The sequence below is a fragment of the Denticeps clupeoides genome, unplaced genomic scaffold, assembly GCF_900700375.1.
Source record: "Denticeps clupeoides unplaced genomic scaffold, fDenClu1.1, whole genome shotgun sequence".
In the NCBI taxonomy this organism is placed as follows: domain Eukaryota; kingdom Metazoa; phylum Chordata; class Actinopteri; order Clupeiformes; family Denticipitidae; genus Denticeps; species Denticeps clupeoides.
Genome location: NW_021629894.1, coordinates 28,131 through 55,123, shown reverse-complemented (window position 1 = coordinate 55,123; position 26,993 = coordinate 28,131). Strand labels below are relative to the sequence as shown.

Sequence of the window (26,993 nt, the reverse complement as noted above, 5' to 3'; positions counted from 1 at the left end):
AAATTCAGATCTAATTTCTGCCTAAAAACAGAATTTTTGTTCTGCCTCGATGTGGTTAGATTTCTGGTCGTTCTGAACGTCCCTAGTCCAAACGTCCAGAGGGATATAAACACACAACACACACACACACACACACACAGTCAGTCTGGTCCAGCCATGCCCATATGGGGAAGGTTTTATTGTGGAAAAGCCCAGGCTCTGCTGGTGGAACGCAGGATGTGTGGAATTTGCTGAGAGAAAATGTGGAGATAAGAATTCCTTCCCTCTCAAGATCCATGTGCTCCCAATTTCCTCAACACACACTCCCTTCCCCCCGTCCCATCAGAACACACACACACACACACACACACACACACACACACACATTAACATTGAATAATAAAAGATTGTTCAAGGTTCTCCTCTGAGTCGTTTGGTTCTAGTTAAAAAACTTAGACCATCGTCTGCAGGAGCAATACCCCCACACACACATACACACAAACACACACCACACACACACACACTCACCAGACTCCCTGGTTCGGCCCTGACCGGCTGGCTCCAGGGCCCGGTGCCGATGCCATTGAGGGCCTGAACCCGCACCTCGTACTCGGTCCACTCCTCCAGGTCCTCGATGGTGAACTCGCGCTCCAGCCGGTCCGCCACCACGTGGGTCAGCGCCCTGGTCGGGGCGCCGGTGCGAGAGTACTGGACACGGTACCCGACCATCTCTGGGTTCCCGTTGTACTCCCACTCTGGCAGCGGCTGAACAACAGACAGACAGGAATTCTGATTGGCTGAGGCCCTGCCATGATTTCCCATCATGATTGTGTGTGTGTGTGTGTGTGTGTGTGTGTGTGTCCTCTACACACCACCCATCGTAGCCACAGGCTGGTTTCGCTGGCGGTGCGTAAGGTGACGTTGGCGGGGGCGATGTCGGGCGGGGCCTGTAGAGTTTGGATCTTTCTGGAAGGTGGCTGGGGGGGCTGGTCCCCACGATGTTCACCTGTCGCATCCGGAACCTGACAGCACAAGACCAGCAGTCAACATCAAATGGTCACACCTGCGCCAATTCCATCTGGGTTCTAATAAGGGCTGTTAGAAAATACTGATACAGGAATACATTGTAATATTTTTGTGATAATATTTTATCTATACAGGGACACCAAATATCAATCTTTTTACATACAACTTTATTCCACCTGGTGGTGCTGTTGAGCACACAAACAAACTCCCATCCACCTCGCATGACGCTCAAGAACGACAGAACCAAACAAACTCCCATCCACCTCACCTCACATTCAAAAACGACAGAACCAAACAAACTCCCATCCACCTCACCTCACACTCAAAAACGACAGAACCAAACAAACTCCCATCCACCTCACCTCACACTCAAAAACGACAGAACCAAACAAACTCCCATCCACCTCACCTCACACTCAAAAACGACAGAACCAAACAAACTCCAACCCACCTCGCCCAGTCCTCCAAAAACGACAAAATCAAACAAACTCCCATCCACTTCACACTCAAAAACGACAGAAACAAACAAACTCCCATCCACCTCACCTCACATTCAAAAACGACAGAACCAAACAAACTCTCTTCCACCTCACCTCACACTCAAAAATGACAGAACCAAACAAACTCCCTTCCACCTCACCTCACACTCAAAAACGACAAAAACCAAACTCCCATCCGCCTCGCATGACGCTCAAAAACGACAGAACCAAACAAACTCCAACCCACCTCGCCCAGTCCTCCAAAAACGACAAAACCAAACAAACTCCCATCCACCTCACCTCACATTCAAAAACGACAGAACCAAACAAACTCCCTTCCACCTCACCTCACACTCAAAAATGACAAAAATCAAACTCCCATCCACCTCGCATCACGCTCAAAAACGACAGAACAAAACAAACTCCAACCCACCTCGCCCAGTCCTCCAAAAATGACAAAACCAAACAAACTCCCATCCACCTCACCTCACATTCAAAAACGACAGAACCAAACAAACTCCCATCCACCTCACCTCACCATCATTCAAAAACGACAAAAACCAAACAAACTCCCATCCACCTCGCATCACGCTCAAAAACGACAGAACCAAACAAACTCCAACCCACCTCGCCCAGTCCTCCAAAAACGACAAAATCAAACAAACTCCCATCCACCTCACACTCAAAAACGACAGAACCAAACAAACTCCCATCCACCTCACATCCCGCTCAAAAACGACAGAACCAAACAAACTCCCATCCATCTCACCTCACACTCAAAAATGACAGAACCAAACAAACTCCCATCCACCTTACCTCACACTCAAAAACGACAGAACCAAACAAACTCTCATCCACCTCACCTCACACTCAAAAACGACAGAAACAAACAAACTCCAACCCACCTCGCCTCACACTCAAAAACGACAGAACCAAACAAACTCCAACCCACCTCGCCCAGTCCTCCAAAAACGACAAATCAAACAAACTCCCATCCACCTCGCCTCACACTCAAAAACGACAGAACCAACAAACTCCAACCCACCTCGCCCAGTCCTCCAAAAACGACAAAATCAAACAAACTCCCATCCACCTGGCCTCACACTCAAAAACGACAGAACCAAACAAACTCCAACCCACCTCGCCCAGTCCTCCAAAAACGACAAAATCAAACAAACTCCAACCCACCTCGCATCACCCTCAAAAAACAAAAAACAAAACTCCAACCCACCTCGCCCAGTCCTCCAAAAACGACAAAATCAACAACTCCATCCACCTCACCTCACATTCAAAAACAACAGAACCAAACAAACTCCCATCCACCTCACCTCACGCTCAAAAACGACAGAACCAAACAAACTCCCATCCACCTCACCTCATGCTCAAAACAACAGAACCAAACAAACTCCAACCCACCTCACACTCAAAAAACGACTAAATCAGAAACCACTCCCATCCACCTCACCTCACACTCAAAAAAAACCCAGAACAAAATAAACTCCCATCCACCTCACCGCACACTCAAAAACGACAGAACCAAACAAACTCCCATCCACCTCACCTCACACTCAAAACAACAGAACCAAACAAACTCCCATCCACCTTACCTCATACTCAAAAACGACAGAACCAAACAAACTCCCATCCACCTCACCTCACACTCAAAAACGACAGAAACAAACAAACTCCAACCCACCTCGCATGACGCTCAAAAAATACAGAACCAAACAAACTCCAACCCACCTCGCCCAGTCCTCCAAAAACGACAAAATCAAACAAACTCCCATCCACCTCGCCTCACACTCAAAAACGACAGAACCAAACATACTCCAACCCACCTCGCCCAGTCCTCCAAAAACGACAAAATCAAACAAACTCCCATCCACCTCGCCTCACACTCAAAAACAACAGAACCAAACAAACTCCCATCCACCTTTGCCTCACACTCAAAAACCGACATGAACCAAACAAACTCCAACCCACCCTCGCCCAGTCCTCCAAAAAACTACAAAATCAAACAAACTCCAACCCACCTCGCATCACCCTCAAAAAACGACAAACCAAACAAACTCCAACCCACCTCTCCCAGTCCTACCAAAAACGACAAAATCAAACAACCTGCCATCCACCTCACCTCACTTCAAAAACAACAGAACCAAACACCAACTCCCATCCACCTCACCTCATGCTCAAAAAACGACCAGAACCAAACAAACTCCAACCCACCTCACACTCAAAAACGACAAAATCAAACAAACTCCCATCCACCTCACCTCACACTCAAAAAAACCCAGAACAAAATAAACTCCCATCCACCTCACCTCATGCTCAAAAAACTATGGAATCAAACAAACTCGCATCAACCTCGCCTCACACTAAAAAAACAACAGAACCAAAAAAAAAATCAGAACCAAAAAAATGACAGAACCAACACACTCCCTATCCACCTCGCCTCACACACAAAAACAACAGAACCAAACAAACTCCAATCCACCTCGATCACGCTCAAAAACGACAGAACCAAACAAACTCCCATCCACCTCGCCTCACACCTCAAAAACAACAGAACCAAACAAACTCCAACCCACATCGCCTCACACTCAAAAACAACAGAACAAACAAACTCCAACCCACCTCGCATCACGCTCAAAAAAACGACAGAACCAAACAAAACTACCATCCACCTCGCCTCATGCTCAAAAAAAGACAGAACCAAACAAACTACCATCCACCTCGCCTCAATGCTCAAAAAACGACAGAACCAACAAACTACCATCCACCTCGCATCCACGCTCAAAAAAATGACAGAACCAAACAAACTACCATCCACCTCGCATCACACTCAAAACAACGACAGAACCAAACCAAACTACCATCCACCTCGCCTCATGCTCAAAAAACCGACAGAACCGAACAAGTTTGCAAGCGCAGCTTGCTGATGTGCCACGTTGAGTGTTAGCGTCGCAGTGCGATTACGGGACCACCAGGGGCCCGAATGCTGGAAGAAGTAGAACAATGAGCAGCTTTCCAAACTCAGCACTACAGCCATGTACTGCGGGAAAAACAAAGTCGTGAACTTGCCTCAACACGAATTGATCACTCATCACTCTCTCATTCTGTATCCATGTTACTCGGGGGGTTTACTTGGTTCTAATGTACCTGTAGAAGGTGTAGGGGTTTAGGGCGGGGACCTCCAGAGACCGGGGCATCCGGTTCATTCACCAGCTGATGAACCATCGTCCAGTCCCTCGTTTTCACCAACAGCGCTGACCTGAGAGACAATAGCGCACACTTATAAAGCACTCAACACACACACACACACACACACACACACACACCACACACACGCACACACAGTAAGATACACACCACCAGCCCACCTGGGCCTCCACCAGCCAACGGGAAATGGACGTCTTGCCATCGTATCCCGGGTTTGAACTGCAGCGTGACGGAACGTGGCCCGATGTTGGAGATGGCCAAATTAGTAGGAGGACCAGGCAGCTCTGACAGAGAGAGAGAGAGAACAGACAGACATTTTAAATAATATGGCGTACGGAACAGTACATAAGAACCTGGATCATACACTGGGAGTGAATGTTGCTTCTCGGGATCTCATTCTAGGCCATGGTGCTGCCCTCTAGTGGATAATACACACAGCACCGTGAGGTAAATAACATTTATTATTACTATTTATTATTATATACAACACATATCTAAATAATAAAACACAAAATACAATAAAAAAGTACAAAAAACAAACATTAATTACAACGTAATTTGTCATTAAACAGTTGTGTTTCTTCATGAACAATTCCAGCAAAACGAAACTGGAAACAGGAGGTGAATGGACTCAGATGGGAGCAAAAACACGGAGAACACAAGACAATCCAGATGCACAAAATGAGCATTTTGAGTCACTGATCATTAAATGGCTTCTCGAGTAAAGAATCTTTATCAGACAGCCAGTCAGACAAACAATTAACCAGACCTGGTGGTACTCCCTGATGATATGGTGGAGGAGGACAGCTGTCCCCTGTCCCTTGGACGTCATGCCTGCCACCCTCTATGGTGTAGGTGGTGAGGGCGGTCAGGCCGGTGCACCCGGTACTCCCGGGTGACGTTGGGCAGGTAGTGTGTGACGCGTGTGTTTGTGCGGTTGTATTCTCCCACGAGATGCGGTAGCCTGATGGGAGTGAGAGGGCGGAGTGAGAAAGGTGGGTGTGGTAAAAGGCGGGGTGAGAGGGTGACGCAGGGCATGATGGGGTACCAGTGAGGATGCCGTTCTTCTCGTGAGGTTCTCTCCAGCTGACCTTGAGTGACGTGTCCAGGATCTCGTAAAGCTCAGGTGACCCACAGCACCAGGGGCTGCAGAGGGAGAACAACACACACGTATACTCACACACACACACATCAACACACACATATACTCACACACACACACATCAACAACACCGTATACTCACACACACACACATCAACACCCACGTATACTCCACACACACACACCACACCAACATACCACAATACATCAACAAACACATATACTCACACACACCACACTCACCACACCCGTATACTCACATCAACATACACACACACATCAACACACACATGCTACTCAACACAGCACATCACACCCAACACCCACACACACAACACACCCACACACACACAAACCACATCACACACACCATTTCCAAGGTGACCACACACACTCACATATTATCAACCTACACATATACTCACACACACACAAACACACACACACACATCAACATACACACACATATCAACACACACATATACTCACACACACACACACACACATACACATACATGCACTAACACACACCAACATACACACACACAGCGGACAGCAGGGTTTTGTGGAGTGTATTTGTGACTCACTGTCCTCGTGTGTGTGGACGGGTCGGGCGGGGCTTGCGGGGTCCATCTCCAGTGTGGTGAAGCAGAGGACAGAGGTGAGGTACTGCGTGAACTTCTTCAGGCTGCTGACGTAGCCCACATGGACGTTGTCCTGGAAGTTGGGTCCGCACCGTCACCACCGTCATCTCCTCCTCCTGCGCCGGTTTCCACGCCAGCAGCTGCACACAACACAAACGGCGGTTCTAGTAAGTTCCGTATTGTTCTACTGGGGGCTGTATGTGATGGACTGGGCACAAAAGCGCATGAACTGAGAACCGGGTGGGACGTTTGGGGTTCTGATGGAGGAATAAACCGATGAATAAAGGGGCAAGCTACGTCCCAGCTGCCCATTAATGTTCCAGTAATCACCCCCGCAGCACTCACTACAGACGGAGACGGAGAACTGCTGTTAGACAGGTACTGTGTGAGGGAGAGTCTCTCCTCAATGTTCTGTATCTCAGGCTGAAGAACAGAACTAGAACAACCAGTAAGTAATCATCATTCTCTTCTGCTCTGTTCCTTCCCAGAACCTCAGCAGAACCTCACTCCAGACACATCATCTCCACCAACATCTGCATCTTCGAAAGTGAAGATGGTTTAGAACAGAAACGTTGAGAGAATTGTGCCTGTACCTTGTAACCCTGGTTGATGCCGTTGATGAACTGCGGGTTGGGCGCGGCCCAGGTGAAGCGGATGGTGGTGGAGTTGACCCGCCTCGCCTGCACGTCGCCAGGGGCCACGGTGGGAACTGCGAGAACCAAGACGGAACACCATTTCCAAGGTGACTGAAGATCTCCGGAGGTCTGCCGCGGCGGAGCCGGAACAACCGATAAAACATCAACACTGCTGCCATGGAGTCGGGAGAACGGGATGTTCCTTTACCGCCACCGCGCCCCTTAAACTTGAATAAACTCGGGTTCCGGCATCGCCGAGCCGCTTAAATCAGCAGATCGGTTCTTCCGCCCGGCGGCCAGTACACTTCAATCAGTTCTATTACGCATGTTCTCCACGTTCTCGTTATTAAAAGAGCAGAACGCGGAACGTGGTTCTAGTTCACAGCTTCCATTCTAGTTTTACTTTTGAGAGGATCTGACAGAAATGTTGAAGGTTCCATCATGTGAAACACAGTAAATAAAATGTAATCTGATGAGGAACACGTCCTTCTGCTGGACCGACAGGGTTCTATGTAAATGAAGAACGTGGCCCCACCTCCCTGCAGCGTCCACTCGGTGACCTTGTGGCTGTAGATGCCCACGCCAGCACGGTTGTAGGCCGCCACCTCCATCTCGTAGTTGGTCCAGATGATCAGATCTTCCAGCAACAGGTTGGTGACGTCCGGGTCGGTGATGTTCTTGTACTGGATGTCGACGGGCATCCCGGTCAGACGGTACCTGGGACATGAAAACCAGAAGGTTCCGCTCGTAAGGATAAGAACATGAAAAACCGTTACTTTTCCTCGGATCGGATCTCTAATTTTGAGAACATCAGCAGGTGGCAGCAGAGCGTCATCAGAATGAAGCTCCAGTTTCAGGACATTCCCAACATTTACCGGCTCAGGATGTAAAGTAGAACATCAGGAGAACGGTTCCTGCAAGGTGTCTGAACGTTTTTGTCTTGCCGACGTGGGGGGTACTGGGGGTTAAAGGTCGCAGGGTGTATTGTGTGGGCGGGGCTATGCTCACCGGATGCTGTAGCCCCGCAGAACCCCGTTCTGGTGGCTCTCGGGCTGGCGGCTGCCACTGGATCATGATGGACTGGTTGGTGCGGCCGCTGGCGATGACGTTCTGAGGCGGGGCGCTGGGCGGCTCCTCGGGGAGGGAGATTCTGCGAGGAGACAGACAGACAGAACCGTGTATCTGCGGTATCTCCTGGCAGGGAGCGGGTCCGGAACCCGGCCGGTTCCTCACCGGTCCGTCTCCTTGCTGAACTGGCCCTTGCCCACGTCGTTGACGGCACAGAGACGGAACTGGTAAGAACGTGCAGGGACGAGGCCGCTGACGGTCACCGCTGTGGACACCGGCTCGATGTTGGCCAATAGGATCGTCCAGGGAGCGTCTGGGTGGAGCCACGAGAAAGGAAGTATTGGCTGATCTGTTGCTAGGCAACTTCATTAGGATGCATTATTAATGAATGAAATGATCGATCGATGATTTAACTGGTTCCATGCGCAACTCACTGTTCTCTGACACCTCGAGAACATAGCGGATCAGGGGGCTGTTGCCATCAAAAGGCTTGGCCCACGTCAGGTTGATGGCCCTCTTCTCCGCGGTGCTGAGGATGGCGGTGGGGTTCTCCGGGGAGTGCGGCAGCTGCCTGTTGGAGAGGAACCGAGTTGAAGCGCGATGAAGAGCGATGAAGACCGCTACGAGGGACGGAGTGGGCGGGATGTGGAGGGGGTCACCTGACGCGCAGGTGCGCGCTACGCGAGTCGTTCCCGCCCACCGATGTCACCCTGCAGGTGTAGGTGCCGATGTCGCCCGACCACGTCTGAGAGATGTGCAGCGTTCCGTCCCCGTCCAGCTGGACACGGGACTGAGGGCTGATCACCGCGCCGTCCTTCTCCCAGACGAACCTGCAGAAAACACAACGCCCCTCCCATAAGAATTACCACGCCCACTTTTCTAAAGCTGGTCCAGACGTCCGTGGCGTCAGGTGAGCGCGGGCCGAACACAAGAACGGAGAAGATCTACCAAACGCGGAACCTTGTCGGAGGTTGTTGGGATCAGCTGTTCCTCCGTCCCACATCGCCCGCTTCGATACTACGGGTCACGGGAAAATGCGCCACGGTGCGCAGAGGTCAAAGTTCATTATGCTGTGTACTGCACCGCCATCCAAGACAGAACCGCCCGGAGAGGTCACTGTCTTTCATCACCACGCCCACAATTTACCCAGAATTCCTCCAGCTCCACCATCCAGTACGGAACCTGCTGTTCCATCCTACCTGATGGTGACGCTGGGGTCATGGGTCACGCCGCAGGTCATGGTGGCTTTGGTCCCTTTAATCACACTCTGGTCCTGAGGTGGCGCCGTGATGCGCGTCCGAGCTGCATATAAAACACACACACACACACACACACACACACACTGTTCAACACAAAATCATGATGACCACACACACGCGTCAACACAAACACACACTCACCCCACACCACCAGGTCAGCCGACGCCTCGTCGATGCCGCGGGAGTTGCTGGCCATGCAGGTGTAGGTGCCGGCGTCCGAGATGTGGGAGGGGCTTATGAGCAGACTGCCCGACTCCAGCAGAGTGAAGCGCGGCAGCTGGACGGAACCGGACGCCAGAACGCGCTCACCTAACACACAGATCACACTCACAGACTCCAACAGAGCCCTACGGAACCCAGGAACGGGTGGTGTGTGTGTGGCTCAGAGGTGTTTGTGTGCGTGTGTGTGAGTTACACACCTTTCTGCCAGGTGATGGCAGGGCGGGGCGCTCCGGACGTCTCGCAGTGCAGAATGACGGACATGCTGTCAATCACCGTGCTGTCTGACGGGCCAGCAGTGATGTTTGGAGCGATGCCTGGGAGATGTAGCACACACACACACACACACCACACACACACCACACACCACACACACACACACACCACACACACACACCACACACTGGCTGCTGTCATTCCAGGCGGAACCGTGTGGAATGTTTCATGTAAAATGAAGGTGTAAACGTGTGTGTGTGTGTGTGTGTGTGTGTGTGTGTGTGTGTGTGCGTGTGTGTGTGTGTGTGTGGTAGGAGGTCACGTGACTCACTGGTGACGGCGAGGTAGGTGTTGGTCTGCACCTCTCCTGCAGAGTTCCGGGCAAAACACTGGAACATTCCGGTGTCGTCGGGCAGGAGGCCGTTCACCTGCAGGCTGCCGCCCGTTAGAACCCGGTACCGCGGCGTCTTCACCGGGCTGATGGGTACAGCGTCCTTATACCACACAATATCAGGCTGGGGAACACCTAGAACACACACACAATCCATCACACACACACACACACGGACTGCTCATACCGCACAATATCGTGCTGAGGGAACACCTAGAACACACACAGAATCCATCACACACACACACGCATACACACACACACACAAACACACAGACTGCTCATACCGCACAATATCGTGCTGAGGGAACACCTAGAACACACACAGAATCAATCACACACACGCATACACACACACATACACACACACAAACACACACACACGGCCTGCTCATACCGCACAATATCGTGCTGAGGGAACACCTAGAACACACACAGAATCAATCACACACACGCATACACACACACACACACAAACACACACAGACTGCTCATACCGCACAATATCGTGCTGAGGGAACACCTAGAACACACACAGAATCCATCACACACACACACACACAAACACACACACACACACACACACACACACAGACTGCTCATACCGCACAATATCGTGCTGAGGGAACACCTAGAACACACACAGAATCCATCTCACACTCACACACACACACACACCCACACACTCACCTCTGGCCTGGCAGGGAATGTCCACCACCTTCTCCATCTCAGCAGTGATGTGCTTGTCTGGTTCCTTCACAAACTGAGGGGGTTCTGAAGAACACACACACGTGCACCTGGTGAGAATAAACCTCTGGCTGGACGAGCGTTGGAGGCGGAGCTTGGGGAGAGGGGCGTTACCGAGCACGTGCAGGTAGGCGCCGGCGCTGACGGACGGAACGCTGCTGCTGCGCAGGACGGCCTCACACTGGTAAAAACCCGAGTCGCTGACCGCCGGGCTCAGGACGGTCAGTCTGCGGTTGAAGTCGCTCAGGCCGCTCCTCACCGCCGCGCCGTCTTTACGCCAACTGATGCTCAGCTTGATCAGCGGCCTGCAGAACGCAGAACCGCTGTTTAGTTCGCGCGCTAAGAACACCAGCTCAGTACACAAGGGTTGAAAGGTCACTGACCGGGCGTTGGCCACACACTCCATGGTGACCTCTGAGGTGCCCGACACGACGCTGGTGTTTCTGGGTGGGATGACGATGGTGGGGGCAATGGGGTCAGCGGGGCCGCCGATGTCTGTTTAGAAATAACACACACACACACACACACACACACCATGAGAACACACACTCCCTCCATGGGCACAGGTTCACGTTCTACAAGCACAACGTGAGAACGTCCTAAAGAGTAATGGTGTGAAGTTGTGTGTGTGTGTGTGTGTGTGTGTGTGAGAACTCACTCTCCACAGACAGTGTGACTGGCTGGCTGGTTTTGTTCTCTCCGTTCTTGTCATTGACGGCCTGGACGTAGTAGCGGCCAGCATCCGGGGCCACGGAGGACAGGATGACCAGGGTGTTGTCCAGCGTGATGGCACTACAGAGGGACAGAAGGTGAGAACCGAGCAGGACCTCGTTCCTCTTCGCTGCCCCGTCCACAGCGTCCAGGCTGAATCCAGTCTCCAGTCCTCACACTACAATCCATGGAGATTATTTCATGCCTGCATGGCTGGTTCCACATGGACAAACTCGGTTCTCGGTTCCAATTCAGCAGAGAACAAAGTCATTACAGCACTGATTCAGAACAGAAAGACAGCTTCAACTCATCCTGCACGGGAGAGAAGATTCTACTCCACAGTGTGGATTAGTACCAGCATGCATTGCGTGCCCGGTCCAGTAGGAGCGGGCGTTCACCCCCCCGTAAGGCAGAAGATGGGGTTTGTTGATGGGTGGGTAGACTAGCCAAAACATGGAATCATTTCCATTTATGGCATTTACCAGACGTCCTTATCCAGAGAGACTTACAACCAGTAGTTACAGGGACAGTCCCCCCTGGAGACACTCAGGGTTAAGTGTCCTGCTCAGGGACACGATAGTAGTAAGTGGGGTTTGAACCTGGGTCTTCTGGTTTATAGGTGAGTGTGTTACACGCTAGGCTATTACCACCCCTCACTCAAGTATGAGTTATGTTAAATATAAAAAATTGAAATGTTATAACTCAGGTACTTCCTAATAATAATAATAATACTGACAATTTATTACAGTACAATTTGTGGAATTAATCTGAGTGTACAAACTATCTTGTATATGCTTATTATTTGTGATATATTAAATAAAACAGCTGTATGCTGTATAGTGGTCTACTTGGTTTATGGCGCCATTTTACAAAATGCACAAAAGTGTGGATACGAAAGACTGGGACTCTATGCACTTTATCACTGGAGACAGTCGCAGATGCCGCGTTCGTGCCGCGGAACGCCGCCACGGTTTGTCTGGTCATGTGACTGCATGGCTACACGTGATGGGTGAAACGTGTTACTGGCAGCATCTGTCTGGCACAAATAAAGCATCTAAATGGTTTAAAAAGTGACGAGTCGAGTGATGACCAATGGAGCGAAGGTAGAATAGAGATTCGAATTCACAAACGTACTCTAGTAAAACGTAGTAAACCTGCTCTTAGAAGTAAATGTAAAGGAGGAAACGTTCTTCGTTCCTGCCCACCTCTGCTTGGGGGATGGTGCTGGTTTAATCTGGGCTGCTCGCGTCTTGGAAGCGCCTGTGAGGTCCAAATAAAAATGGACCCGGTCCTGACCCGTCCTCCCCACACTGAACGCTACCGAGGTGTGTTGTAGTTTCACCGATGTTGCCAGCATTTACCCGCCGTGTAGTAATATTGTCGAGGAGCTACGCGCTACATAATATGGGTTTGATGACAGGCATTTGGTAATATAGCATCATATGATGAATATGTAATAATAACACTACAGAGAAATAAAAGTGATATTTCATTACACATTAGAGAGTTATAAACTAAATTTGGAGTGAAAATAAGGTGTAATCATATTACTCTAATTATAATAATAAACCTCAGTGTTAATTATTTTTACACTTTTCATTGTTAATTTTGACACTAAATTGAGTAAAAATTAACTCTGGCCATAGAGCAAATGTTATCTGAAACGGAGTTAACATCAGTTCTTGAAGTGTAATTCATTTACTGTGTGCTGAATCATAATTCCCATGGTTCTGAATGAGAAAATTCCACAAGGAGGATGAGAATTTGGAACGGAACGAGTGTCAGATTTGAGAGCACCACGGTGAAGGGTTCTCTACTGGATTCTGCAGCTCTCACTCAGCCGTTCTCCCTGCGTTCTCTTCATGAATGGGCCTCTGATCTTGGACGCTGGACAGGGCGGGTTGAGGAATGGACCACGTTGCCAGGCGACTCGCGGTTCATTCTGCAGGATAATTGGCTAAAAAAGGGACAATCTGCTGGAGAGAAACAGCCAGGGGTCACATGACTGAGACCGAGTCTTCACACGACGACCTTAAAAACCATAAAATATAATATAATATAATGAGAAAAACACTAATGACTCCACACGTAATTACGGATAAAAAAAATACTATCCCATTCAGCATTTTTAAGATCTCTGGGTTCTGCAGGTGGAACCCGGTGCAGCCCACATGGTACGAGGGTGTGATGAGAGGTGGTTGAGGATGACGGAACAAGAGCAGAACTGGTGACACTAGAACCAGAGGTTCTTTAACATGTAAGAATGGACATCACGGGAGCCTGCTTTTGTGTTGCATAACAGATGTCTGCAGGGGGAAGTGTGACATTCCTGTGTCGATGGTTGTGCGTGAAGATTCGGCACCTCTGTTTTACATGTCTTTTGTCTGACGGTTACGTGTGAAGTATCAGCCGTCAGGACCGCCCACCCTCTTTGTCTTCCCCAAATGGGAGGCACCGGGGGCATGACATCAGAAACAACAGGTTCTGATTGGTCAGTGACAACTTCCTGTAGGCCAGTGACAACTTCCTGTAGGCCAGGGGTATAAAAGTCTGCTCACATGTGGAAAAATGACCTTTGAGCTTTCTTGCTCAGAGGTTTTTCCATCGGAAGCCGGGAGGCTTCTGAGCCTTTATCTCCCCTCTCTTTCTCTTCTCCCTCTTTACTCTTTCTTCTCATTTTTATTTTCTCTGTAACCTTGGTACCTTTTTACATTCAATATTCACATGTAACTACAATAATTATTTACCGGTGTTAATAAATTAGAAACTGTTCATTTTTAACCTCTGTTGTGCCACGCCTCTTTCTGCCAGGTAACATCAAATTGGAGTGGTTGAATACAGTGTCTTTGTGTGGAGGGAGAAAGAGTTTTTCTACACAATCTATTCTCTTCTCCCACACCACATGGTCTTTTTTACAAACAGTTCTGATCCAATTCAACACTTCAAGGTTCGGTTGTCCAACTTGGACAGGAAACACCAAACAGGAAGTGGTGCAGCTGAAATCCGTAAATCGCTGAGAGACGACTGAACGGAACCGGCTAGAGCTGGTGTTTGTGGCAGGTTTCTTGTGATTGCGGTTGGTCAGTAGGTGTGGCTGAGCGTGGAGTACCTGGTCCACCCAGTCTAGAGGGGCGTGGCTCAGACCCGTTATCGGTTCGAAATCGTCGGTGCAACAGAACGTAAGACACAGAACCCTCACCGCTGAATTCTGAAAAGAGTACGTATGAATATTGTGGGTGTTTATGTATATTTGTGTGTGTGTATGAATATTGTGAGTGTTTATGTATATTTGTGTGTGTGTGTGTATGAATATTGTGGGTGTTTATGTTTATTTGTGTGTGTGTATGAATATTGTGAGTGTTTATGTATATTTGTGTGTGTGTGTGTATGAATATTGTGGGTGTTTATGTTTATTTGTGTGTGTGTATGAATATTGTGAGTGTTTATGTATATTTGTGTGTGTGTGTATGAATATTGTGGGTGTTTATGTTTATTTGTGTGTGTGTATGAATATTGTGAGTGTTTATGTATATTTGTGTGTGTGTGTGTATGAATATTGTGGGTGTTTATGTTTATTTGTGTGTGTGTATGAATATTGTGAGTGTTTATGTATATTTGTGTGTGTGTGTGTGTATGAATATCGTGAGTGTTTATGTTTATTTGTGTGTGTGTATGAATATTGTGAGTGTTTATGTATATTTGTTTGTGTGTATGAATAATTTTTTTTTTTTAAATTTTTGTTTTTGTGAGTGTTATGTATATGTTGTGTGTGTGTGTTATGAATATGTGGGTTTGTTTATGTTATAATGTGTGTGTGATGTGAATGTAAGTGTGTCGCATGCATTGGTACTGTAAGTGTGTATACCTTCACACACGTTCTCTCCCTACTGGTCTGCAGTGCTCCTCGTCCCATTACTGTTGTATTATAGAACCCAAGGCGTGCACTGCTCGGTGTGTTTGATGTGTTGTGTGTTTCGAGGTTTAATGTGGTGAGTAATCAAAAGCTGCGGCTCGCTATAAACTCACTGAGTGGCCAATCACAGGCAGAGAAGCGGTCGCCACGGCGCTCATCTCAGAACATGGCCTGTCCTCCATCACTGCTAGCAGAACGGTAATGTGTGGTAGAACTCTGGCATCTATAATCAGGTGTGGCTGTTTATTCCTTTACTCCTCTCTGTCTCCGCCCAAAACCTTGCTGCAATGTCAGCCCCGCCCACACACTTGTTTACCCAGGAAGCCACCGTGCAGCAGCACGATAGTTCTGGCAAAATCAATTACCTAGAAACCACATCTGAGACATGGGACACGCCCCGACGGGTGGAGCTTACACCCACAGACCTGTAAATACCAGTCTGGATTTTCTATCCATACATCATCGATCCTCTATCATCCAACATCCATTCATGCATCATCCACCCATCCATCCATCTATCATCCAACTTCCATTCATCCATCATCCACCCATCCATCCATCCATTCATCATCCAACCATCCATCCTCCATTCATCTATAAACCAACATCCTTCCATCCATCATCCATTATCTATAATCAAACATCCAACATCCTTCCATCCATCCATCCATCCATCCATTCATCATCCAACCATCCATCCTCCGTCCATCTATCATCCATCATCCATTATCTATCATCAAACATCCAACATCCAGCATCCATCCATCCAACCATCCATTCATTCATCCATCATCCATGTTCCTGCTGCAGACTGAAATCAGGAAGCTGCTCATGGTTGTTCTACTCCAGAGGTCTGTATGTGTTTGTTGCATGTGGACCTTGTTGCATTTGTGGACCATGTTTCTCCTGTTGGAGAAAATGTGTGGAGCTTTAACTGAGCCTCATTGCAAATGTAAGATTGGGCATCGCAGGACCATGCTTTTGTTTTGCATAGCGACCGTCTACAAGGAGAAATGTGACATTCCTGTGCCAATTGTGCATGAATATTCAACACCTCTGTTATCGGACGGCCTTTTGTCGGACGGCCTTTTGCCGAGACAAACGTGTGAGGTGTTGGCCGTCGGGACCGCCTACCCTCTTTGTCTTGCGCAGACGGGAGGCCCCCGAGCCAAACGTGTGAGGTGTCGGCCGTCAGGACCGCCCACTCTCTTTGTCTTCCCCAGATGGGTGGCACCAGGGGGCGTAACATCAGAAACAACAGGTTCTGATTGGTCTGTGACAACTTCCTGTAGGCCAGTGACAACTTCCTGTAGGCCAGGGGTATAAAGGTCTGCTCACATGTGGGGAAGGGACTTTTTTCTTTACTTTTTCTTTCCCAGCTGTCTTTCCATCGAAACCGGATCTTCTGGCTTTTGAGCCTGCTCTATCATCTCATTATTTCTCATGGCTCTGCCTCTTTATCTCTCTCTCCCCCTTTACTATTTCTTCTCATTTTTGTTTTCTCTGTAACCTTGGTACCTTTTTACATACAATATTCACATGTGTTAATAAATTAGAAACTGTTCATTTTTAACCTCTATTGTGCCACGCCTCTTTCTGCCAGGTAACATCAAGTTGGAGTGGTTGAATACAGTGCTTTTAAACATACAATGTTTTTAAACATTGTAAAAAACTGTAACTCATTTGCACACCTTCACCCTACCAGTTACCAATTTTATGTTAAAGACGTAAAAGTGTAATACTTGGTTATGTTTGCAATATTTGCATATTGGTTCATTGTTTACTTGCAACATTTGCAATACTGTGGTCTGTAGCAGTTGCAGAAAGCATTTCACTGCACATCATACCGTGTATGACTGTGTATGTGACAAATAAAATTTGAATTTGATTTTGAATTTTACACAAACTGTGATGAATCAAACCAGGATGAGGGTCCCATATGACTTTGCAGGTGAATAACCCCACACACACACACTTTCTTCTCTGTGGTGTCTCAGAATGCTCTCCGGGATCTATTTGTTCTCTCTGGCTGGTGTCATTTGGCAGTTCTGTGACCATGAATCTCCGCGGGGACTCTGTTCACTCTCCACACCATTTGTCCAGCAGTCATGGAGGTCCAGACTGAGAAGAGGGAGGCCGATTCTCCAGAGAGAGACGTGAGTGACCGCTGACAAACAACATTACAGATGTTAGGCCCTCATCTCCTTCCACCTTGCTGCTTCACTTCCGGTTCTGCTGATCTGCACAAGGACTCTGAGAACGTAAATCAGAACCCAGACCAGACCTCCCCCACACTTCTCCCTGTCCTGCCACCCACCAGAATGATTGGATTTTTAAACAGCAGCACCGAGGCTGGGAGATGAATCAGTTCTCTGCAGATAAAAACGGAGTGGAGGACAGTGACGGTCCCCCCGGCCGCGCCGGAGCCGGCAGTCGTGGCACCGCGGGGGGGGGAATTTACATACAAATCCCGTCATTTCATCAAGATGAAAGGCATTCTGGGTAAAAGTTCACTCCTCTGGCCAAGTCGCTACACTCTTCTTATACTTTATTAGCTCTCAGGTATTTTTCCCTACTTTTCCAACATCTATACGAGAACCTCAACATGTTCCTCAAGCCTAAAAGACGGCCATTTCAACATTTGCTGGATAGTTACTGTTCTCCTGTGTCGGGTCCTCAAACGGCAGCTCAAGACCTTCCTCTTTAGAGAAGATTTTAGATGAACTTGTAACCTTCTTCTGTATAGAAACTAGAACAGAGTGAATAAAAAGATTGTATTCATAGTTGGGGGTCCTGGTGAACCAGAACTGACCACTTCATCCATGGTGACATGGAAGCACGTTGTAAGTCGCTCTGGATACGGCCGTCTGGTAAATGCCAGGTAAATGTTCTTGATAAGATCTCGATCCCTCCTGTTTGCCGTGATGCCATTTAACCCTCTCATCTAGAACGTTCAGGTTGACGTTCTTAACCTGAGGAACGTGCAGCGGAACTGAGCTGATTTTTGTCTTTTCAGCTTCCACCCGAGGCCTCGTTGTCTCGTACCTCCTTTATTTCCTTCTTTCTGTCTCTCAGGAAGCCTTTGAAGTTGTGAAGGACGCCCGCGGCTCCGATTAGATTCAATTAAACGACAGAGGAAAAAAAATCGAACAAATCCGACCAGCAGAGGTGATTCCAGGGACGCAGAACACGACAGAACCTGGCGACAAAGATCTAAACACAGCACGATCTCACACACACACACACACACACACATCTTACATTCGGCTGCTGGGCGGGATCTTCCGTCCATCTCGGAACCACGTGACCTGCGGCTGCGGAAAGCTCCGGATTCGGGGGGCGGGGACAACCGCTCCCTCCCCCTGCGACACGGCCTGGGCTCGCTCGCCCTCCTCGAAGCTGCCCATGACTGCGAGAGAGGGAGAGAACAAAATGCCCATCATTACATTTCTACACTTCTACACTCCAGCACAGACACGGGTTCTACAGCAGGTTCTACTTTAGTCCACTGATTAAATTCACATTTCCGCAGGTTCATGACCAGAGTGGGAGGAAACGAGGGGACGCTGAGACAGAACCGTGTGTGGCAGGATAAACAGATCTGTTTACGGCACCCCATCCACGCGTTGCCATGGTTTCCTGCGGACAGGAATCCTCATGTCTGGAAGTGACTCATCACTCCGTCACTCGGCCCGCTCTAGAACCGACATCACGCCGCTCGCACCTCACCATGTTGCTATTTATCTAGATTCAGAAGGAACTCACGGATCTGACCAGAACTGTTCTACTAACAACGTTCTGTTGTGCGTTCTTTTCACTCAATGTTCTTTAAATACAGTGAGAATTGTGATCCAAACACTCCTCCTCCTGCATAATTTGCAGACTGAGTGGAGATATGAGTATGATGATCTACTCATCATATGCAGAACAGCTCAGGACCACCTGTCAAGTTCTACTGTCTTCTACTCACTCACATGATAACACACTGATCCTTTTAGAACCATTTGCCCCGTGCTGCAGAACTTATATTTACATTTACAGCATTTACCAGACGCCCTTATTCAGAGCGCCTTACCATCATTAGTTACAGGGACAGTCCCCCCCCCCTGGAGACACTCAGGGTTAAGTGTCTTGCTCAGGGACACGCTGGTAGTAAGTGGGGTTTCAACCTGGATCTTCTGGTTCTGATCTGGTGCCACTTTATGACCCAGAGGTCCCAGTTTCTTCCCTCTGCTGAGCCTATGAACCCACAGGGACTCACAGTCAGGAACCAAGTGAACTAGGAAATAAATTTGACCTCTAATGTCCTGGTCCACCCATCCAGTCTTGACCCCGTCAATGCGGCTCAGCTCCACACATTCCATTAAAACTTTCAGATTCCCGCCGGGACCAGGCCCCTGTTCTCCAGCAGAACCGGCGCTTTGATTGTTTTGTTTGGCCTTTTACACCCAATTCCAACTTGACACTAAACTCCAACTCAGGGGGCGTGGCACGAGTCTACTGCGACCTGTCCATCAGCCAATCAGAGATCTGTAAACACCCAGCAACGACAGAGAACCAGACAACGTTCCACCTGGACCAGCTACATCCTGCATATACGATGAAGCAGACTGACCACCAGGAGATGATCACAGTAGAACCGGATCTTTATTTCACCATCAGCCTGAGTTTCAGAACCGTGTCCTGATAAAAGACCAGAACCAAGAGAACCTGAGTGTGAACCTGCTGTGTGTGTCAGAAAGGAAACGACAGCAGTGTTCTGTAATGAAGAGGAACGCATGTGAAGTCCACCAGGATAACTTCAACAGCTGTGTGTCTCAGAACAAGACACACACACACACACACACACACCAACTTACATGCAACCTGCACCTCGGTCCTCCTCTGCAGCAGCGCCCCCACCCTGTTCCTGACGATGCAGCGGTAAAACCCAGCATGAGAACGGTCCAGCGACGGGATCAGGTACCTGCAGGAGACACGCGGTGGTCAAAATTACGTACAAAATTACGATGCACCGGGTGTTCTGATATCGTTCTAGTAGAACCAGCACGAACTTTCAGCTAACTGTTCTACAGAAGCTCTTCTCCAGGACCAGTCTGCACTCCCCACATACATCAGAGACACTTGGCCTCCCATGACCCTGTCACTGGTTCACAAGGTTTCCTTCCTTGGACAACTTTTGGGACGTTCTGACCACTGCAGACAAGGAACATTCCACTTCCTGTCTATAAATAAATCCCACCCACAGCCAAGGTTCTTTACTTCAGCCAGTGGTCACAATGTTATGGCTGATTTCCAGCTCCACACTCACACAGCCTGGTGAAGGTGGATCAGGGACTGGAAATTTTCTTGTCCTCCTCCTCCTGCGCGTGACCTTGAGACGCCGGACCAGTGGAGGTTGCAGTTCCCCCTACTGGCCATGGGGTGGCGGCCAAACACACCAGATGACGAGAGGGCAGGAACCTCTGCGGGCCACACACTCCTTTAAGATTCGGAATATTCTGAGAACAGCAGTCGGGCGTTTCTAAAGCAGAACCCTCAGATCCCGCCTCTGACAGACGGCTGCTCTGCAGGGCCAACATCAGCTCCACTCACCAACACTCCAAACGCCAGGAGACTTGAGAAGAGAAAAGCGCCGTGGTTCTGCTCTGGTTTACTCTAATACTCTCAACAGGATCCCGTTTCCGCCATGCCACCATCCAGCTGGGGTCCGACTGTCAGCCGGAACCGAGGAGAACACAGCAAGAGCTACAGGAGAGTGAGGCAGGTGGAGGACAGTGGAATGGAACCCCACATGTGTTCATTTGTAGTTTTGATGCCTTCAGTGAGAATGTACCAGCGTAAATGGGCCTGAAGATAAAGAAAACACGTTGAATAAGAAGGTGTCCAGACCTCCAGGTGGAGGAAGGAGATTGAAGTGGGTGGAGAAAAGAGAGTGAAGTGGGTGGAGGACAGGTGGAGGAAGGAGATTGAAGTGGGTGGAGAAAGGAGAGTGAAGTGGGAGGATGACAGGTGGAGGAAGGAGATTGAAGTGGGTGGAGAAAGGAGAGTGAAGTGGGTGGAGGACAGGCCAGTAAAGATGGTCACCATGTTCTGTGTGAGGAACTTAGTGTGGAGCACAGGAGCAAGGGGGTGGAGTGAGTGGGACGAGGTGGATGAGATTGACAGGTGCCAGGGTCGATTCAGGGTCGACTGGGGGTCGGTGGTTCGGGAGGCGGAGTCCCGCTAATGAAGGATTGGAGAACCTCTGCGTTTGGGTTCTGTGGGTGAGCGGCGGTGGGTGAGTCGAGGTAATTGCTTCTCCTGCGAAGTCTATTAGTTTTAATGGATTAATTAGGAGGAGCTGTTATGAAGTGTGTGCATGTGTGTGTGTGTGTGTGTGTGTGTGTGTGTGTGCGCGTGTGTGTGTTCCATAAACACAAACATGCATGAATGCAGTAGAGGGACTCGCTGTATCTTCATCATCTTCATCACTTTACTGATAAAAATGTGATAGGTCATGTTCCTGGTTCTCTCCTGTGGCTCCTGGTTTCCTCCCAGCAAGGTTCTCGAACTGACTGGAACCAGAACTAATGCCTACTCTTAATCACTTAGCCCATTAACACACACACACACACACACACACACACTGAGCGTCTGCGCTGGATCCATTAGTGGTGTCTGGGGAGAGTTGGAGACAGAAGTCTGAAGTCTGCGGGGGGTGGCTGATGAACGTCAGCAGAACCCTGTGATACAGTTTCCTGGATAAGGTGGGTTCTGTTTCATGAGATGATTGTCTTCTTTACCTTCACCAGATGTATCAGATGCTTCCTCAACTGGACACAGACCACAGAGATTTAATGTCCTGTGAAGAACTCCTGATGAGTCCTCAGCAACGTTCTTCAGGAACTGACTGAACTGCAGGAACGACACACTAACAACACCATCCTGGCTTGATCATCAGATGTGTGTGTATGGCTGAGTTGCCAATCATTCTCATCCATCTCACTTTTAAAGATCTCCTTATCTCCACACACTGAGCAAGGACACTGCTGCTGACACACACACACACACACACACACACACACACACACACAGGCATCGATTTTCAGGGTGCATAACAGAAGGTCAAGTGATTCTCTGCTGCATCCATCAGGGCCCTCAGCAGGAGGGACCTTGTTTACCCTCATTAGCATGAAGCTCTGCGGACACGCCCCCTGTCTATAATAAGAGGCGGGACCACAGAGGGAAGGGGCGGGGCCTCAAAGTCACTCAAATCACAGCAATTCAATGAAAGGGCGAGATAGTGTCACTTTAATTCTCTCTCTCTCTCCCACACACACACACACACACACACACACACACACACTGTACTGACATCAATATTCCTTGTTTTATCTCCAGGCGTCGGCATGGGAGACGACCTGCTGTCCAAACAGCAGGGGACAAAACGGACCGTCCGTGTGTTTAGAGAATGTTTACTCCACCTGTACTCCAGGGAGAACCGGGTCAGCTCGGTTCCGTTGTGGATCCATTTGAACTCGAGAGGCCAGCTCCCCTCGGCCATGCAGGTGAGAACCAGGCGGTTCCGCTCCAGATGCAGCTGGCTCCGCACTGGTTCTGTTTTAAAGTATGGCGGAACGTCATCTGCGGTGAAAAAGAGAGAGAGAGGGTCAGTGCAGAACGCAGGTCCCCTGGTACAGATAAACATCTTGCGGTAATATTGTGTTTTGGTTCTGACTGGTGAGAACAGAGTTTCTCTGAATCACAGACGGAACACAGAGATCTTCTCATCTCTTGACAAACAGGGACTCCTGACAAGAAACACGGAGATGTGCACCCGTAGAACCAGGATCTAAAGACACTTTAACCAGAACAAAAATGTCCTCCGTGTCTCACAGCAGAGATCAAAAATAACACTGCAGAACCCAGAGATGGATCCCCCATCGTTCTCTCATAGAACCAAGGGATGCTGATAATGGAGAGAAAAGATGCTGCAGCTGAAAACTGTTCTAATAAAGCCGCTTATCACAAATCAGAAGATCATGTCCTGAGGTGATGAGCTCATTCAGACGGAACCCATGACACTGACAGACACATCAAATAGAATAAATACATTTAGGATAAGGAACAAGCTTCTGGAAGGGTGAGGTTCTTGGGGGAGGGTGTTCTGGAGGGAGGACATTCTTGGGGGAGGAGGAGGTTCTGGAGGGAGGAGGTTCTGTAGGGACAAGCTTCTGGAGGGAGGAGGTTCTGTAGGGACAATCTTCTGGAGGGAGGAGGTTCTGGAGGGAGGAGGTTCAGGGGGAGCAGGTTCTGTAGGGACAGGCTTCTGGATGGAGGAGGTTCTGTAGGGACTATTTTCCCGAGGGAGGAGGTTCTGCAGGGAGGAGGTTCTGTAGGGACAGGCTTCTGGAGGGAGGAGGTTCTGGAGGGAGGAGGTTCAGGGGGAGAAGGTTCTCGACTGACAGGGTTCTGTGGGAGGATGGATCCTGGAAATGGGAGTCTGGGAGGTCTAAAAAGTGGGCGGGGCAGACTGTAGGCAGCGCGAACGATCTGATTAGACACCTGGGACTAAATGTTCTCCAGAGGCCTGTGTGGAGCGGTTCCCTCAAGTGGAGGAGCAGGACGGCGAGTCATTCAGGACACATTGATCATCGATGGCTATCAGTGTTACGTCCCCGCGCTCTCATTACAGCAGAAATGAAGAGCGGCGCCGGCGGCCTGAACGATCCATCAGCACCGACCCCAACGACCCACAGTCCAGAGTAACGCCGGAGAACCTTTCACCTTCAACTCAGCATGGTTCTTCCCCTCCTCCACCTGGAGGGTTTACAGACCCAGGTCACCATTACTGATTTCATATGTTCCTGTTCTTTAATGATGGAAAACAACAGAACAATTAATCCAGAATAAGAGCTGAGGAACACAACAAATCAACAGATCTTCTATCTTCTATCCAGGATACAGCGTGGGCTGGAGGTGATGACTCTGTGACCCTGATTTATAAAAACTTCGTTATTGTAGTTAAATTAAATTTAAATAAAAAAATGTAATTGAAGCGGCGTGATTGTCATTGTGAGACACTGCAGCGCAGCACGCGGTGACACGGTGAAACGTGTCCTCTGTATTTAACCATCACCCTTGGGGAGAAGTGGGCACCATGACAGGCGCCCAGGGAGCAGCGTGTGGGGACAGGACCTTCATTAAGGGGACCTCAGTGGAACCATGACAGGCGCCCGGGGAGAGGCGTGTGGGGACGGGACCATCATCAAGGGGACGTCAGTGGCACCTTGGCGGATCGGGATTCGAACCGGCAACCTTCTGATTACGGGGCCGCTTCCTTCACCGCTAGGTTTTGAGGAACTTTTCAGAACGGCAAGAAAGATGTGATGTGACAACACGAGACACCCAAATCATGTGTGTGTTTATGCGTGTGTGTGTGTGTGTGTGTGTGTGTGCTTTAATTTCCCAGTAGAAAAGTGAATGGAATCTCTCAGGCAGGTAAGAAAATGACGCTGTTATGTTTATGGAGAGGAGATCATTTCCCTGCATTATAATAACCAATAAAGAGAAGAGCGGCGTGGTGGCGGCAGGACGGCCCCCGGCGCCGCGGCGACGCCCCTCACTGCTCTAATCAGCGCCGATTTACTGAAGACGCCACAGGGACGTAGCAGACTGGGACACACATGACTGACAGCTGGAATATTTGAGTGTGTGTGTGTGCCGGTGTGTGTGTGATTGGGAACTTTTCAATTTTGTCTTAAAAACCGTCCATAAAAAGTGTCTCATACATAAATTTCATAAGTGTGTGTTTGTGTGTGTTTCTCAGCATGTGTTCTTTATGTGTGTGTGTGATGGAACGCGGCTCCATTATCAGCAGTTAAAATTAAGCGCAGATAAAATGACCTGCTGCTGTAACGACTATCAGGCTTTTAATGGACTTTCTACATCACCGAGGTTCAGGAGGGTGGATGATGGCACCGAGAGTAGAAGGACCTGCAGGAGGTGTCTGAGGATGTTTTGAGATAGGAGATGTTCAGCTGAGAAGAGGTTTTTATTATAATCTCTCTCTTTCACACACACACACACACACACGCACGCACGCACGCACACACACACACACACACACACACGCACACACACACACACACCTTTAGTGTCTGTGTTATTGTCTTTAAAGTTCACTGTCTTTCTGTCTCCTCATCTCATCTCTTATCCTCTTCTCTTTAATTAAAGGAAACACCCACTGGTGCTACAAATGCTGACACTGTGTGTGTGTTTCTCTGCATGTGTTCTGTCTGTGTGTGTGTGTGTGTGTGTGTCTTTGTACTGTAATAGGACATATTTTAATGTGTGTATACGTGTCTTTGTACTGTAATAGGACATATTGTAATGTATGTGTGTTTGTGTGTCTTCTTACTGTATAGGACATATTTTAATGCATATGTGTGTGTATATCTTCTTACTGTAATAAGACATATTTTAATGTGTGTGTATGTCTTTTTACTGTAATAGGACATATTTTAATGTTTATGTCTTCTTACTGTAATAAGACATATTTTAATGTGTGTGTATGTCTTCTTACTGTATAGGACATATTTTAATGCATATGTGTGTGTATATCTTCTTACTGTAATAAGACATATTTTAATGTGTGTGTATGTCTTTTTACTGTAATAGGGCATATTTTAATGTGTATGTCTTCTTACTGTAATAAGACATATTTTAATGTGTGTGTATGTCTTTTTACTGTAATAGGACATATTTTAATGTGTATGTCTTCTTACTGTAATAGGACATATTTTAATCTATGTGTGTGTTTGTGTGTCTTCTTACTGTAATAGGACATATTTTAATGTGTGTGTATGTCTTTATACTGTAATAGGACATATTTTAATCTATGTGTGTGTTTGTGTGTCTTCTTACTGTAATAGGACATTCTATGTGTCTGTGTGTCTTCTTACTGTAATAGGACATATTTTAATCTATGTGTGTGTTTTTGTCTCCTTACTGTAATAGGACATATTTTAATGTGTGTGTGTCTTCTTATTGTAATAGGACATGAGACACGCACACCCCAGCCTACAGTACTCATCCCCATCAGCTGGTCTACTTCCACAACACCAAGGCGAGAAGAAATGACCTGGAGAACCTGATTCTATTTAAGCCATAATAATGAATTCACTGTCAATTTCACTTCCACCATGAAGAACAGTTCATCAACGTCAACTCCTGCAGAACCTGCTTCTAGAACATCAGTGAAGGTTCCATCTCGTCTGTGATGAACGACTTGTTTTCTCTGTGTGCCCAGAAATGAGTGTTTAATGACGCAGCAAAAGTCAATCCATCACACACACGCACACACACACACACACACACACACACACACACACACTGACCGTT

General features: G+C 48.4%; 1 pseudogene; it reads right to left on the bottom strand.

Annotated features, from left to right (window-relative positions):
* Positions 1 to 507: 507 nt before the first annotated feature.
* On the bottom strand, positions 508 to 23,374 carry LOC114776751 (protein sidekick-2-like; annotated as a pseudogene).
* Between the last annotated feature and the right edge of the window lie 3,619 nt (positions 23,375 to 26,993).